Below are 12,039 nucleotides of genomic sequence, written 5' to 3' on the forward strand. Positions count from 1 at the left end.
CACCCTCCTCGCAGGCCTGGCCTCTTCTTAAGAGCTCCCCCAAATAGTTTTACTCTGAGCTCATTCATAAGTCCTTGTATCAGGTGACACTTTACTCTCTGACTTGGCAACCCTCTCGCAGACTTCCTTTCTCTTTTCAGTTCTGTCTCTAGAATTTTCCTATTTAAAAATAAACCCCAGGACGAGGACTACCACGGCCTCCCTCCCCCGCTTTTAGTCTACTTTATTCACACTCCAGCGCCACCCTGTACGCAAAAGTCCGTTCATCCTGGCCAAAGACCAAGACCGGATTGTTGATAACAACCATTACCAACTCTCAACTGCGAGTATTAAGTATGTTATAAAGTTGGAATCACAAATCAGTGGGGATAGTTCAGATGACTTAAAAAATGATGTTGGAGGAACGAGACAACCAAATAAATGAAGTTAGACTTTTTTTGCAGCTATATATTGTCTTCCAATATTTTTATTTTAAAATAGAAACTTATTGTAAGGTGTAACACACATATGGAAAGAAGTATATGTCAATGGAATGGAAATTTATGAATGGAAATTTAAAAATCGATGTCTCCACCGCCCAGATCAGGGGATACAGAATGGCATCAACATTCCAGAAGTGCCCACCCTTTCCCATCACAAACCCTTCCCTCACTCCCAAATCCTGGCTTTATCAATTTCCCTGCTTTTCTTTATCTTTTTATTACCCAAATATATGTTTTGATTGTTTTTTAACTTTATTTAAATGGACTCATCCCACATATATTCTTTTGCCGGGCATCCTTTGTGAGATTCACCTATACCACTATGATGATCCATGCTTCCCTCCTTTTCATAGCGGTGTGGTAACCACAGTTTATTCGTCCATTTACTGTTGATGGAAGTTTGAGTTGTTATCAATTTCCAGTTTTTTACTGCTACGAACATGCTTGTATATGTTTCTTGGTGTACATATGATCTGTTTTTTAGATGTGTGTCGAGGAGTGAAACTGCTAGGTCAGAGAATGTGTATCTTCAACTTCCGTAGACAGTGCCAGCTATTTTGTTGTTGTTGTTGTTGTAGTTGTTATTTGTACCATTTTGGACTCCAGAGCAATGTAACTAGTTCCCTGAACTCTGCATCTTTACGGACATGTCAGTTTTGATTTTTTAAATTTAGCCGTTCTGGTTGTCTTGTAGTGGCATCTCATTATGACTTTCATTAGCTTTCCCCTAATTACTGTTGAGGTTGAGCATATTTTTATTTTTATTTTATTTTTAAAAAAGATTTTAATTATTTATTTGAGAGAAAGAGCAAAAAAGCACAAGCAGGGGGAGTAGCAGAGGGAGAGGGAGAAGCAGGTTCCCCGCCAAGCAGGGAGCCTGATGTGGCACTCTATCCCAGGATCCTGGGATCATGACCTGAGCTGAAGGCAGATGCTTAACCATCTGAGCCACCCAGGTGCCCAAGCACATTTTTAAAAATATTTATTTGAAAGAGAGAGAGCGAGAGAGTGCAAGTACGTGAGTGGGGGGGAGGGGCAGAGGGAAAGGGAGAGAATCCCAAGCACACTCCCTGCTGAGTGTGGAGCCCCAGGTGGGGCTTGAGATCATGATGACCCTGACTGAGATCATAACCTGAGCTGAAATCAAGAGTTGGTCCCTCAACCAACTGAGCCACCTAGGCGTCCCTATCTTAACTATCTTTAAGTCCAGCGGCTACTCACATTGTTGGGCCATCATCACCACCATCCATCTCCAGAATTCTTTTTATCTTGCAAAACCCCAACTCTGTATCCATTAAACAATAACTCCCCCTCTCCCCCTCCCCTCAACCCCTGAAAACACTGCTGTACTTTCCATATATAAATGGACATTTATAAATTAATAAATATAAATTTGACAACTCTAGGTACTTCTTATAATTGGAATCATACAGTATTAGTCCTTTGGCAACTAACTTATTTCACTTAGCATAATTTTCTCAATGTTCATCTATGTTGTAGCATGCATGTGTCAGTTTCCTTCCTTTCTAAGGTGGACTATTATTCCATTGTGTTTATACCACATTTTGTTTATCCACTCATCTGTCAATGTACACTTGGGTTGCTTCTACCTTTTGTCTATTGTGAATGATGCTTTTATGAACATGAGTGTGCAAATATCTTTTTGAGTCCCTGAATTGAGGGTTCTTTTTCCTCCACATCCTTGCCAATACTTGTTATTTCTTATCTTTTTTGATAATAGCCATTCTAACCTGTGTGAAGTGATTGTGGTTTTGATTTGTATTTCCCTGGAGTTGAATAATGTTAAGCATGTTTTTGTGTAACTTTGGACATTTGTATATCTTCTTTGGAAAAACATCTACTCAGATCTGCCCATTTTTAAATCAAATTGTTTATTTTTTGCTGTTGAGTTTTGTGAATTCTTTATATATTTTGGATATATGATTTGCAAATATTTTCTCTCATTCAGTAGGCTGCCTTTTCATTTTGTTGATGGTTTCCTTCCTTTGTTTATTTTTGTTTTTGTTGTTTTTGCATTTGGTGTCACATTCAAAAAGTCATTGCCAAGACTAATGTCAGAGTTTATTGTCTATATTTTTTTTCTAGGAGTTTCATGGTTCAAGTCTTTACTTGATTTTGAGTTAATTTTTTAATTGAGGTATAATTAACATACAGAGTTATATTAATTTCAGGTGTAGAACATGATTCAACAATTAAATACATTGTTCAGTGCTCATCAAGATAAGTATACTCTTGGGGCGTCTGGGTGGCTCAGTTGGTTGATCATCTGACTCTTGGTTTTGGCTCAGGTCATGATCTCAGGGTTGTGAGATCAAGCCCTGGGTCAGGCTCCGTGCTCAGTGGGGAATCTGCTTGAAGATTCTGTTCCTCTGTCCTTTCCCTGCATGCTTGCTCTCTCTCTCAAATAAATAAATCTTAAAAAAAAAAAAAGATAAGTGTACTCTTAATCCCCTTTTATTATCTCACCCATTTCCCTACCCACCTCCCCTCTGGCAACCACCAGTTTGTTCTCTGAATTTAAGTCTAGTTTTTGTTGTTGTTTGTCTCTTTTTTTCTTCATTTGTTCATTTGTTTTGTTCCTTAAATTCTACATATGAGTGAAATCATTTTCTCTGACTGACTTATTTCACTTGGCATTGGACCTCTGGGTCCATCCATGTTGCGAATGACAAGATGTCATTCTCTTTAATTGCCCAGTCATATTCCATTGTATACATACCACGTCTTCTTTATCCATTCACTTATGGATGGATACTTGGGTTACTGCCATACCTTGGCTATTGTAAATAATTAGCCTTTGCATTATTTTAATGCTGTTTTTGATAAATGGAAGTTACAGTTTTTAATATGGTCCTTCTTATAATCTTTTCCTTTTGTGCATAACCTTCTATTGTGTTCTATTCTAAAAATTTTCTGCTTACTCCAAACTCAGAAATATTTTCCTCCAGGGATGCCTGGGTGGCTCAGTTGTTAAGTGTCTGCCTTTGGCTCAGGTCATGATCCCAGGGTCCTGGGATTGAGTCCCGCATCAGGCTCCCTGCTCAGCAGGAAACTTGCTTCTCCCTCCCCTTCTGCCTGCCACTCCCCCTACTTGTGCTCTCTCTCTCTGTCAAATAAATAAATAAAAATCTTAAAAAAAAACTTTTTTTCCTCCACTTTTTTTTTGCTCAATACGTTAGTTTTCCCTTTTCACAGTTAAATTGCCAGTCCATTTAGAATTGATTTCTGTGTATGGTATAAGATAGGTATCAATATTCATTTTTTTCATATTGTTATTTAATTGGCTTAATATAATTTGTTGAAATAACTACCTTTCCCCCCTGCATTGTAGAAGCACATTTGTCATAAACCATGTTACCTTACATGGAGGGGTCTGTTTCTGGACTTATGTTTCATTTGTGTACTTGCATATCCTTGTCCCAATACCACACAGTTGTAATTGCTGTGGTTTTATAACAAATTTTAATATGTGATATTGTTAGTGCTTAAAATTCTTGCTTCTTTTTCCAGAGTGTCTACGTTTTTTTTGGTTTTTTGCATTTCTATATTCACTTTAGAACCAGCTTGTCAATTTTCAGAAATGAAAAATATGCCAGAAATTTGATCAGAATTCCATTGAATAGATTTGGAGGAATTACCATCTTAATAATTTTCAACCATGTCCATCCATTTATCTAATCTTTTATTTCTATCCCTAATGTTTTATAGTTTTGATTTGCTATACTTATTATAATTCAGATCATAACATTTTTAAATTTCCAGTGTGATTTCTTCTGTGAATTATGAGCTATTTAGAAATACATTACTTAATTTATAAATATTTGGGGATTCTTTTAGTTAACTTTGATACTAAGTTTGGTTTGTCTTTGATCAGAGAATGTATTCTCAGTGAGTTCAATCCAATGACATTTATTGAAACTACCTTTTAGGCTCAGGATGTGGTCTATCTGGGTAAGCATCCCATATGTACTTGGAAATAATATGTTTGAAAATGTTGTTTAGTGTAGCGTGGCACTACACATGGCATCTAAATCAAGTTGGTTAATCATGTTATGCAGATCTCCTATATCTTTAACTTTTTGGGGTTTTTTTCCCCCTGTTCTGTCAGTTACTGAAAGAGGTATGTTAAAGTTATACCCACAATTTGGGTTTGTCAATTTTCCTTTTAGTTTTGTTAATTTTTGCTTTATGTGATTTGAATGTACATTATTATATATTTACATATTTGTTTTCTATGGGCTAATGAAGTGGTTCTTTTTCCTTTTTAATAGACTAGTCAAGTGTTTTTTACACTTTTTCTTCTATTAATGTGGAAATTGCAAAGATGGTCACCATTCTTTATTTCTCTCTGTGTCCATACCCCTTACAATGTGATTGGGAGCTCCTCTTTTCATGTATTCTGAAGGAATATTATTGGGGGCATGCAAATTTAAGGTTGTTATAACTTGCTGTTAAATTGACCCTTTTAGTTGTATATAATATTTGTTTTTTGTTTTGTTTTGTTTTTAAGTAGGCTCCACACCCAGTGTGGGGCTTGAACTCAGGACCCTGACATTAAGAGTCACATGCTCTACTGACTGAGCCAGCCCAGTGCCCCTTTATGTATTACTTGTAACTTTTATCTTTTGTAATACATCTTAATGTAAAGTCTACTTGGCCTGACATTATAGCCACACCAACTCTCTGTTGACTAGAAGGTGTTGGTCAATCTTTTACTATCCTTTTTCTTCCAACTTACAGTCAATTCTCCTCTAATTCAACATATGCATTGCTAAAAATCACCAGACTACACAAATCCCACGACAAAAACCACAGTGTAGGCGGGAAATGGGACCAGGGGCATAATACTCAAAAACTTCAGCAGGACACATTAAAAAAAGAAAAAAAGATAGGAACCTAGTAAAAATGGTAGCAGAGTCTCTACTTTTGGCATAGCAACATAAGGAGTCTGTGGACACTGGTGAAAATTATTGTAAAACAATCATTTAAAGTCTCTGGAAATGGTCTTAAGGGTATACAGAAAATGAAGAAATATTTATTCAAGAAAACCTATAAAAATTCGGTAAAAACAGAGTCTCTGGCCACTGAAGTACAGCCTGTATCCTCCCTCCCCTCCCCAAGCTCAGAGTGATGGAAATAACACTCCAGACATGTGTACCCAAGAATACAGGGTACCATCCCCTCTAGCTCTCAATTGAAGTCCCATGGTTTCTTTCCAGGAGGGGCAGGATATCAACATTTCTCATCCTGTCCCTTGGCTACCTGTTGCAGAGGTTAGGTTTTGGGTGAGTGTAGGTAGCCAAGAGGTGAGGCCCACAACTTCTGCCCAGCCCCCATTCATAAGACAGAGGGTCTACCTCAGGTGTGGTGCACTGAGAATCCAGGGGCCCTGATTGCCCTCACCTCAGCTAGTTTGTAAAGTTCATGATAGGAGAGGCAAAGCAAGAAGAGCAGAAGCTGCAGCTTTTCCTCCTCTTCTATGGAGCACACAACTCCTAAAGCAGGTATTTTTCCCAGAAAGAAGCATACCACTGTCTCCACTCCTAGCTCTAGAGTCTGGCTCAGAGATTTTTGCCCAGAGGGAGAGGTAGGTGTAAAACAGTACTTTGAAGCTCTTCCAAAAAGAACTAAATTCATTCACAACAGAAAGTAGGAAAGATCAAGCCTGAGGGTATGCTCAAAAACAATGGAGGTTTGGGGGAAAATAAGAGAAGGAGACACTCATAGATTTGTTAGAGATCTAAGCTAAACCACAAGGGCTAAGAAGAGCTCTTCTGAGGTCAGAACAAATCTCTGACTTCAAAATCTATCACTGTAATGGAGCCCAGATCTAATTTGATCAGTCTATGAAGCAATTGAAGACCCAGAGCATTGTTAAAAACAACAGAGCATTCAGTCAGCAATTAATGGAGCTTAACATCTGGATGTGGGCGGGAATGAGACAATCAAAAGGGCCAAAATCCCTGTCATCCCAGGGTAACTGTACATGTTCTAGGCTGTTCTTGCCAAGGAGCAATATAAAGTTCACACTGCTGGAGAAAAATGGAAGCCACTAAAATAATCCAGTGAATTGCTAAACAAATAAATAACAAACAACAACAAATCTTGGGGAAGGAGAGGGTGGAGACCAGTACCTAGAGTTGCTACAATATATTCCCTGAAATTCCTAGTTTCCAACAGAAACATTTATAAGACATGCAAAAAACCAGGAAAGTCTGACTCACACATGGAGGAAAAAAGCAGACAGTGCAAACAGTTTTTTGTGAGAAAGACTAGGTGTCTGATTTAAAAAGTTCAAAGTAGCCATAAATATCCTCAGAGAACTAAACTAAATCATGCTTAAAGTAAAGGATAGAGGAGCACTGGGTGTTATACTCAACTAATGAATCATTGAACATTATATCAAAAACTAATGATGTACTATACCTTGGCTAATTGAATTTAAATTAAAAAAGTAAAGGATATATGATAATGAATGTCTTATCAAATAGAGAATCCAAGAAGAGGTAGAAATGATTAAAAAGATTCAAATGGAAATTCTAGAGCAGAAAAGTATATATATATCTGAAATAATTTTACTATTACAGCTTAACACTAGATTTGAACTAGCAGAAGAATCAGTAATTTTGATAATAGATGGATAGAGATTATGCAATCTGAAGAATACAGAGAAAAAAGAAGAAAATTGAACAGACCTTCATAGAAATGTGGGACACCAATAATGTACCAACGTATGTGTAAAAATGCCATAAAAAGAGAAGGAAATGAAAGGAAGAAATACATTTGAAGAAAAAATGGCTGAAAATTTTCCAAATTTGAAGAAAAACTGCACATTTGAGAAGCTCAATGAACTATAAGTAGGATAAACATGAAGATGTCCACAAGCAGATATATCCTGGTAGAAATGTTGAAAGACAAAGACAAAGAGAAAATGTTTAAAGCAGCCAGAGAAAAATGAATCATCACCTACAGAAATTCCCCAGTAAGATTAACAGCTGACTTCCCAGCAGAAAAAATGGGTGCCAGAAGACACTTGGATGACATATTCCAAGTGTTTAAAGAAAAAAAAACAAAAAACTTGTCAACCAGGAATCCTATAGACAATAAAACTTTCTTTCGAAAATGAAGGCATAATAAAGACATTCCCAAATAAATAAAATCTGAAAGAATTTGTTGCTAGAAAATCCACCTGGGCGCCTGGGTGGCTCAGTTGGTTAAGCGACTGCCTTCGGCTCAGGGCGTGATCCTGGAGTCCCTGGATCGAGTCCCGCATCGGGCTCCCTGCTCGGCGGGGAGTCTGCTTCTCCCTCTGACCCTCCCGACCCTCCACCCTCTCATGGTCTCTCTCTCTCAGTCTCTCTCTCAAATAAATAAATAAAATCTTAAAAAAAAAAAAAAAAGAAAGAAAGAAAATCCACCTTACAAAAACACTATATAATTTCTCCAGACTGGAAGCAAGTGATCACAGATAATAATTCAATTCCACATGAAAAACCAAAGAACACCAATAAAGGTAAGTATAAAAGACAGTATAAATGCATATTTCTTTTCCTTTCTACTACTAACAATTTTAAAAACAATTATATAAAACAACATGTATATGATTACTTGTTGATCCTTTAACATATAGAAATGTAACATATTTGCAGTAATAGCACAAGGGAGGAGCATGTGAGCAAAGCTATATTGGGTTGAAGACATGACTCTGGACAGTAATTTGAAGCCACAGTAACAAATAAAGGGAGCCAGAAATGGTAAACAGGAAGGCTAAAATGGCAGAAGCTATAACTATATACTTGATGTCCCTTATCTCAGCTTCTTTAAAAGACATAAAGTGAATAAGAAGATGTGATGTATATACATACAATGGAATATTATTCAACCATAAACAAGAATAAAAAGAGAATGAAATCATGCCATTTGCAACAACATGGATGGAACCAGAGAGTATAATGTTAAGTGAAATAAGCCAGTCAGAGAAAGACAAATCTCATATGATTTCACTCAGTTATGGAATTTAAGAAACAAAACAAATGAGCAAAGGAAAAAAAAGGAGAAAGAGACAAATCAAGAAACAGAGTCTTAGAGAACAAACTGATGGTTACAAGATGGGAGGTGGGTGGGAAGATGGGTGAAATAAGTGATGGGGATTAAGGAGTACACTTATCATAATGAACACTAAACCAATGTATAGAATTGTTGAGTCACAATATCATATTGTATTGTATTGTACACCTGAAACTAACACTGTATATTAACTATACTGGAATTAAAATAAGAAATTTAATTAAAAAAATAAAATAAAAGACATAAAAATGATATAAAGTTCTAATTAAAACTTTAAAGTTTTAACAGTGTATTATATTTTTATCAGGGATGAAATATGTATAACTAAATATCATAAAAATAAAAAAGGGGGGAAGGGAATGGAGTTATATAATAGTAACATTCCTGTATCTTATTGGAATTAAGTTAGTATAAATGTGAGTAGATTCTGATTGGTTAAGATGTATGTGTAAACCCAAGAGTGATCACTAAGGAAATAACAAAAAAAGTAGTTTGAAAAATCATTAAAGAAATTAAAATGTTACATAAGAAAGTATTCACTTAGGGGTACCTGAGGGTGAAAGGGTGAAAGAGGTGAAAATATTCGCCTTAGGGGCAGTCAGCTTAATGTCCAACTCTTGGTTTGGGCTCAGGTCGTGATCTCAGGGTCATGAGATCAAGCCCCGAGTTGGACTCTGCACTCAGTGCAGAGTCTGCTTTGGATTCTCTCCCTCTGTCCCTCCTGCTCATGATCATTCTCTCTCTAAAATAAATAAATAAATCTTTTTAAAAAAGTAAATAGTCACTTGTTATAAAAGAGAATAGAAGAGCAATAGAAGAAGAAAATAGAAGAACAAAAAAAGACATGAGACAGATAGAAAACAGGAAAATGAGGTGGCAAACATAAACCCATCATATCAATAATAACATTAAATGTGAATGAATTAAATGATCTAACCCAAAGGTAGAGATGATCAGAGTGTACAAAAACAAGATCCAATAATAGGCTGTCTAAAGGATACACACTTTAGATCCAAAGACACAAATGGATTGAAAGTAAAAGGATAGAAAGAGATACATCATGTGAACAGCAGCCATATAAAACCCGGAGTGGCTAGGCTAATATCAGACAAAATAGAGTTCAAAACAAATGATGTTACTAGAGATAAAGAGGAACATTTTATATTGATAAAAGGATCAACCCATCATGAAGATATAGCAGTTATAAACAAATGCCCCTAACAACAGAGCATTAAAATACACGAATAAAAAACTGACAGCAAGAAAGGGAGAAATAGACAATTAACTGCAGAGTTGGAGACTTTAAACCCTACTTTTAACTTTAAAAAAAATACAGGGCTTGAACTCATGACCCTAAGATCAAGACCTGAGTCGAAATCAAGAGTCAGACACTCACCTGACTGAGCCACCCAGGTGCCCCTAAACCTGACTTTTTAACAATGGATAGAACAAGTAGGCACAAGATCAACAAAGAAATAGAAGACCTGAGTGACACTATAAACCAGCTGGATCCATAATGGTGAAAGACTGGATGATTTGGGTTTGTCTCCATAAGGAACAATAGAAAGATATCTGTATGATCCAATAATTACACTATTAGGCATTTACCCAAAGAAAATGAAAACATGAATTCAAAAAGATATAGGCACACTTATGTTTATTGCAGCATTATTTACAATAGCTAAAAATGGAAGCAACATAAGTGTTCATTGATAGACAAAGAGACAAGTGGTATATATGTACAATGGGATATTACACAACCATATAAGAGGATGAGATTGTGCCATTTGAGACAACATGGATGGACCTAAAGGGTATTATGCTAAGTGAAATAAGTCAGTAAGAGAAAGACAAATACCATATGACTTCATTCACCCCAAGTGATTAACAAAGAACAGAATCATACTTATAAATACAGAGAAAAAACTGATGGTTGCCAGAGGGGAGGGTGGTAGGGTGGTTGGGCAAAATGGGTGAAGGGGACTGGGAGAATGGGCCTCCAGTTATGGAATAAGTAAGTCACAGGAATAGAAGACACAGCATTAGGAATACAGTCAAAGATATTATAATAGTGATGTGTGTGGACGGATGGTAGCTACACTTGTGGTGAACTTAGCATAATGTATAACTTGTCTAATCACTATGTTGTGCACCTGAAACTAATATAACATTGTGTGTCAACTATACTCAAATAAAAAATACAAAAAATGTAAAGATCTCTACTCTTGGCACTTCTATTCAGCATTGTACTGGAGGTTCTAGCCAAGGAAATAAGGCAAAAGTGAAATAAAAGTCATCCAGATTGGAAAGGAAGATGTAAAATTTCTCTATTCACTAAAAAGAACCCATTAGAACTAAGAAACAAGCTCAACAAGGTTATAAGCTACAAGGTCAATATACATAGATCAACTTTATTTCTATACAGTGGCAGTGGCCAATCGAAAATGAAATTAAGAAAACGATTACATATATAATAGTATAAAAACCAAAATACATTCCTAAGTATTTATTCCTGAATAAATTTAACAAAAGAAGTGAAAAACTTGTACTCTGAAAACTACAAGATATTGTTGAAATAAATGGAATGATACTACATGTTCTAGGATTGGAAGACATACTATGAAGATGACAATACTCTCCAAACTGAACTATAGATTCAATGTAATTCCTATAAAATTCCAATGGTCCTTTTGCAGATATGGACAGGTTGATTCTAAAATTTATATGGAAACCCAAGGTATCCAGAATTGCCAACAGTCTTGAAAAAGAACAAAGTTTAAGGACTCATAACTTTCTGTTTTCAAAATTTACCACAAAGCAATGATAATTCATTGGCATAATGTGACATAAAGATCAATGGAATAGAATTGAGAGTCCAACAATAAACTTATTTGTATATGGTCAATTAATTTTTGACAGGGGTCAATTGATTTTTGGCAAGGGTGCCAAGGCCATTCAATGGGAAAGGAATAGTCTAGTCAGCAAACTGCTCAGATAATTGGATAGCTGCATGCAAAAGAATCAAGTTGGACCTTTCCCTCACACCATATAAAAAAATAAAGTGTATCAAGACCTAAATGTAAGAGCCAGAACTATAAAACTCTTGAAAGAAAACATAGGGGTAAATCTTTGTGACCTTGGATTTGGTAAGTGATTCTTAGATCTGACACCAAAAGCACAAGCAACAGTAGAAAACCATAGATAATTTGAGCTTTATCAAAATTAGGAAATTTTGCTTTTGTTTCCCTTGCCTTTAGAGACATGCCTTGGAAGAAGTTGCTGTAGCCAACGTCGAAGAGGTTACTGCCTGTGTTCTCCTTTAGGATTTTGATGGATTCCTGTCTCACATTTAGGTCTTTCATCCATTTTGAGTTTATCTTTGTGTATGGTGTAAGAGAACGGTCCAGTCTCATTCTGCATGTGGTTGTCCAGTTTTCCCAGCACCATTTATTGAAGAGACTCTCTTTTT

The sequence above is a fragment of the Mirounga angustirostris genome, unplaced genomic scaffold, assembly GCF_029215605.1.
Source record: "Mirounga angustirostris isolate CCGP_5_RB_7025 unplaced genomic scaffold, mMirAng1.0.hap1 SCAF_7, whole genome shotgun sequence".
In the NCBI taxonomy this organism is placed as follows: domain Eukaryota; kingdom Metazoa; phylum Chordata; class Mammalia; order Carnivora; family Phocidae; genus Mirounga; species Mirounga angustirostris.